Genomic DNA, 5,796 nt, shown 5'->3' with positions numbered 1-5,796 from the left:
CAAGTTCATTTGCTTTTCAAGTCCTCCCCCTCGCTCCTTTAGTGCAGGACGAAAGAGTGAGGCTCCTCGCAAACAAACAAGTCCTTGTTTTGCCGTGGAAGTGCCTTCATCCTCCCGGGAAATAGGAGGAAGGTTTAGCAAGTCGTCGCAGGTGCAGAAAAAGCTCTGCCTGGGCGCCGAGCATCAAGAGAGGCGATGCCCCCACAAAGTCAACACTGCCCCGCGCGCACCCGCCCCGGCCCCTCCCGGGGAAGGAAACACCCGCGCTGGGTGCAGCATCCATCCGGCCACGCGGGGCTAACGTTCGACACGGGGAAATGTGAACCCGGGTGGAAGGAGGTGCTGCCAAGATGCTCGAGAAGCTACGTTTTGATGCACGAAGCCGAATAAGAGACGCACGTCTAATCCCAACGACTGCAGGACTAACGAAGCGGCGCCTGGAGATTGTCTTTGCTGTATTTCTTATACCAAATGTCTAGTGCAGGGGTGGCCAACGGGCCTGTGTGCATGGCACGCAGCAGGCCAGGGAGGGACAAGCAGCACGTTGGTGGATACAGCAGGGAGCAGAAAGCAGAGCAGCAGATTGGGCAGGGGAGGGGATTGGAGCGGTACCTGGGGGGAACGCAGGGCCGATTCGTGGCACCCTGCCAAAAAGGTAGCCCTGCAGATATATGCTGAACATATCAGCAAAGCTATGCTTGTTTTTTGCAGTTGTAGAAAATGAGGATTGAAGGTCACATCTAGTGCAGCCCCTGCTCCGAGCAGGACCAGCCCCAACTGCATCATCCCAGCCACGGCTTTGTCCACCCGGGTCTTAAACACCTCCAGGGATGGAGACTGCACCCCCTCTCTGGGAGCCTGGTCCAGTGCTTCACTGCCCTCCTCATGAGAAAAGTTTTCCTAATATCCAACTTCACCATCCCTTGCTGCAACTTGAGCCCATTGCTCCTTGTCCTGTCACCGAGACCAGCCCAGCTCCATCCTCCGTGCAGCCCCCCGGCAGGGAGGTGACGGCTGCTAGTCAATCCCCCTCGGTCTTCTCTTCTCCAGGCTAAACAATCCTGGTTCCCTCAGCCTCTCCTCAGAAGTGAGATATCTTAACCTGGAATAACGCAGCCCTGCTAGTTCTTGTTTAAACTGGTAAAAAACAGGCGTTGTGTTGGACACGGCGATGCTCCACTGCATCTGCAACCCCCTAGATGTGCCCGTGGATGGGGGGTTGGGGGTGAAGAAGTCTGGGGAGGGGGGCGAGGTGGAGGAAGGGCAGGGCATCTGGACGGGGGCCTGGAGAGCGGCCGCAGGGGATATTTGAGGAGCAAGGAGACGTTTGGCATTAACATGCAGCAGACTGAAGGCTGGCGAAGGGGACGGCTGGAGCCGAGGACGTGAACGCAGAAAACAAGCAGGACCCCGCGGCCCGACTGCAAACAAGCAGGAGGGAACGGCGAAAACAGCCGGAGCAAATAGCTCGAGCATTCGTGAAGAAGGCAAGCGGCAAATTAACGAGGACTTGGCAACGACCGACCGAGACACCCAGCTTCTCTTTTAGCTCTGCTTGGTCAGCCGTTACCTTTGCAGGAGTCTCTTCCCCTCCGATGCCAACTCTTCAGCTTCACCTTCCTGAGCAACGGGCCCACGGGGAGACGTCAGCTTGCCCGTACCCCGGCCAGCGCCCCGAGGCATCCGGGGCCCGGGCCGTGCTGCTACCCAGCCACCGGCAGCAGAACGGGAAACCCAGAGGACCAGGGACCGTCCCAAGACTGAGGGGGGGCTGCTCCCCACGCAAGCTGCTGGGACCTGCTCCCCTCCTTGCTCCTCACAGCGGCCTGGGTCCCGCAGCCTCAAGAAACACGGACCCGGCTACGCGGTGCAGGTGGGCTCGCAGGACCACTTCCCTCCCTGTAGCCTGGACGTGGTCTCAGAGAAAGGACCTGTTCAAGCCACCTGAAGGAGCGCACTTTAGCTCCGGAAAGTGTTTACATCAAATCTACTTCGGTTCGCCTAGAAGGTGCAAATCTACCTTGCCTTGTACTCGATGGCAGACTAATACGGCTAATTATGTCTCTATTCAACCCGCCTCACCTCTCCCAGCAGTGACCCACACCCCCTTCCTTTATATTTAAATTCCCTTCCAATTAGGCCCCTGGGTTTCTGCAAATCTACCTGCGCCCTGCCCTGCCTTCTCCCCGACTTACATCAGTGACTGTCCAGTAAGGGGATTCAGCCGGTCCCCGACACCCGTTGTGCATATGGGAGAGGGAAAAACACATGGCAATGGAGCAAAAACTACTTGCAAATTCCTTCCAAAATTCTTGCTCAGCACGGCCTGTAATCTAGCAAGCGATGCCAGAAGCACAGCGGTCTGATCCGCAAGGGGACTATAAATGGGATAAGGAACATATCCAGCATTATCCCGCAGAACAGCCGCGATCACATCTTCCGGAAGCAGAGAGGCAGGAACGCTACAGAAATAACTAAGATCTACTTGAAATACCTGAAACTGCTGCATCTCCAGCGGTGCAGGTGAGAAAGGGGAAGACGCCGGTCTTCAAGGAGGAGGTGGCCACGTGAGCAGCGTCGCATCAGAGCCAACACGGTCATCGCGTCCACCAGCCGCGGGGGAAGGATCAGCCAGCAGCGAGGGGCTGAGCAGATGCTGGGGGAGATCAGGAAGAATTTCAATTTCTCGTGCTGCTGGGCAGGGGTGGACATTTCAATAAGCAGATACCCCAAAATCCCACATCCACATGGGCCAGATGACAGACCACACGTGGCCACATCCTGAGAAAACCAGCCACAGCCCCCCACAAGAAAAAGCCCTAAAACCAAAACCATCCAACAGCCCTTTACAATCAGCTTCAGCCAGTCTGGGTCTACAAGCCCAACGCCATACGACCGGGTGGTGTTACTTCACATCAAGGCCCACGTGCCCTATATCCATCTGTTATACCTTGCCACATTTAGATTCATTTTACATCCCACCTTACTATGGGTTTCCTTCAGGGTCAAGGTTAGTTTGGGGGATAGCGGCAGCAACCCTCAGCTAACATGGGCAAAGGATGGGAAAGGCTGTGCTAGATGCAGTGCCAAGCATCAAGGGTGCCCAGTGTGACCTGGACCTGGATATGTGCCCTGGCCACAGGCTCAGGCTTGGCCAAACACAGGGGCAGGTACCGACAGTGCAAGGTGTCATGCCAGCCGGCCTGCCCTTAGCAGGCTTCACCAAGCTGCACGGACACGGGCACCAGGAGGGCTATTCCAACCCCTTCGTACCGCCTGGATACGAAGGGATGGCCTGTCATCCTATAAAGCCCCAATGCACTGCGTCTAATACAGCAGCCACCCCGGGCAGCCTTAGCCGAGAGCCCTCACCCAGCCCCCTGTAGAGAGACCGACGTGCACCAGGTTCAACGGAGAGGAAGAACAGCGCCGCGCCTTGAGTGAGGGGAAGGAGCCAGCGCTGCCTTCGATACAGCACGGGGCCTTCCTAGACACCCCCCACAGACAAGCCCAGAGAGGGCACAGCCCCGAGCCTTGCAGGGAGGGCTGCCAACAGCTCCAAGCTTTTTTGGGAGCAGGCAGGATTTGCAAAAGAAAAACCAAACCACCAAGTGGAGGGTTTGAGACGGGGTGGAAAAGCCCACATCCGCAAATTGCTACAAGTGGGTTTTCTAGTGCGTGACACTAGCAGGACCTGGCGTTCACGTGCGTGGAGGTGGGGCTCCAGCTAGTGAAGCAGCGATGGAAGATGGCCCCAACCAACACCCAGCCTGCGCCCCGAGCCGCAGGTGAGCATGTCCACCGCTGCCACTGGACCCTGCCTAGGAGCGAGGAGCAATGGGTCTTGTTTGATCAGCAGCAAAGGGGGATGCACACAGGAGAGAGAATTAATTAATTGTGACTTTCCCAGCCAAGAGACTCCGGTTTCTATTGATCTCAGTTTTATCTGGAGTAAGAGAGACAATTAGGAGGGAACACAGCAGCAGAAGTTAATTACCAGTGGAATGAAAACTGTGTCTTTCAATTTATTAAACTTTTATCAAGAAGTAACATGGCTGCAGATGCTCTCGGAGAGAAAGTAGCTTCTTCCCATCTCCTCTGCACCAGGCTGGCAGCTCCAGCACTCAGTGATCAATAAGAAATAATAAATGCATCTTTTTTCCCCTCCCCCCAGGAGAGAAACATTCCCCCCACTTGGGGGACCAGCTAGGCATAGCCAGGACCTCGTGGAAAGCCAGCATCCCATCCCCTTGTGCAACAAGAGGCTCCCTGCCCCTTCTGGCAGTGTCTAAATCCCCTGGGTCAGGATGGGTCTCACACTGCACAAAATGCAAGACGTGGTCACCACGAGGACTATGCCCCACAATCCCTGCAGGAAGGGAGCAGCCAAGAACCCATTAGGGGTTCATCTCCAGGGGCCCCTTTTCCTGCGGCAAGATGCCAGGTGCCCCCTTGGTGCCAACCATAGGGTCTTGTTCCCTGGAGGGAGAACAGGCCCCCGTCTTGGTCCTATAAAAGTCAGAACTCCCCCCAAAACTACACCCACAGCGTAGTTATCAGCTCCAGGTACCCCTGCCGTCTCTCATTGCCGCAGTCAACCAGCCCTTTTCTGTCTTAGGAGAGAAATTCTGTGCATCTGATTTACACTGGTGAAAAAAGCTGCTGTATGAAAGACGGCACAAATATAGCCCTGAATGTTTCTTCAAAAGCTTCATCTGGTAACAAGCCAGACTGCATCCTAGCTGCTGCATGGGCACACAGCTACCCCGGCACGCGGCTTAGAGCAGTGGTTCCCGAACTCTGACAGACTGCACGCCACCCATACAACCTTCAGTACCACCAGCAAATTTTTGTCATATAAAAGCAGAACTATAAAGAAAACTCTTAACGTGTACCATGAGCAGGTTGCCTGCGTATCACTGGTGGTGCCCGTACCAGGTTGGGAACCGCTGATTTAGAGAGAGACGCAGCCGAAGCAAACTGCTCAGCTCCCAGAAAGTCAAAATGCAGCTAAGCAGCAGAAGCCCCGAGCCAGGAGATCCCCAGGCACATCCTATACAGAGGAGCAGGTCTCTCCTCAGCCTATGGGAATTGCAAATATGCGAATCTACGCCTCTCATGCATGCATTATCAATCCAAGTGCTCCCATCTCATCTCACTACCCCTTCCTCAGCACTCCTGGGGTCTGACCAGTTCAACAAGCACTTGCATTGCAGTCACATACCAAAGGGCAATGCAAACTCTTCCCTAGTGCAGGATTGCACCTTGCACCTAGATTTGGCTGGTCGTGTGGGTGTCTATCACAGCCCGGGTGGAGGCTAGACACCCGGTGCAAATTGCCTGCAGGTGTGTAACTATGCTAGAGAAGTGCCTGGGTTTCAACTGAGCTTAGCAAGACTGCACGAGCCAATCTAGCCACCGTCCCTGGTCAATACGGAGTCCATACAGAGTCCAAGCTGTAGCAGTTCGGTTATGCCAGCAAAGGCAGGGTCACGTCCCCAGTGTCGAGGGGAAGCCAGTGCATGGGGGACGTGTCGAGGGGAAGCCAGTCGATGGGGCAGATGTGCCCCATCCCCAGCTTGCATCACTGCAGCCATTCAGGACCTGCTGACGTTGCTGGGAAATCATTTGCTGACTTTTCTAAGCAAACGTGCAGTTTCCAGCAGGTTTTTTCCGAGCTGCTAGATTCCTCCCGTGTTACCTGCTGCTGTCACAGCATTTTTCTCTGCCAAGCAGCCCTTCCTGGGGGACTGGCTGGGAAGTTGAGTCCTTTCAGACCCCCAACAAAACCTGAGC

The sequence above is a fragment of the Crocodylus porosus genome, unplaced genomic scaffold, assembly GCF_001723895.1.
Source record: "Crocodylus porosus isolate Cpor-Errol unplaced genomic scaffold, CroPor_comp1, whole genome shotgun sequence".
Lineage (NCBI taxonomy): Eukaryota > Metazoa > Chordata > Crocodylia > Crocodylidae > Crocodylus > Crocodylus porosus.
The sequence above is the reverse complement of the archived record's forward strand: the minus strand, read 5'-3'. Positions refer to the sequence as shown.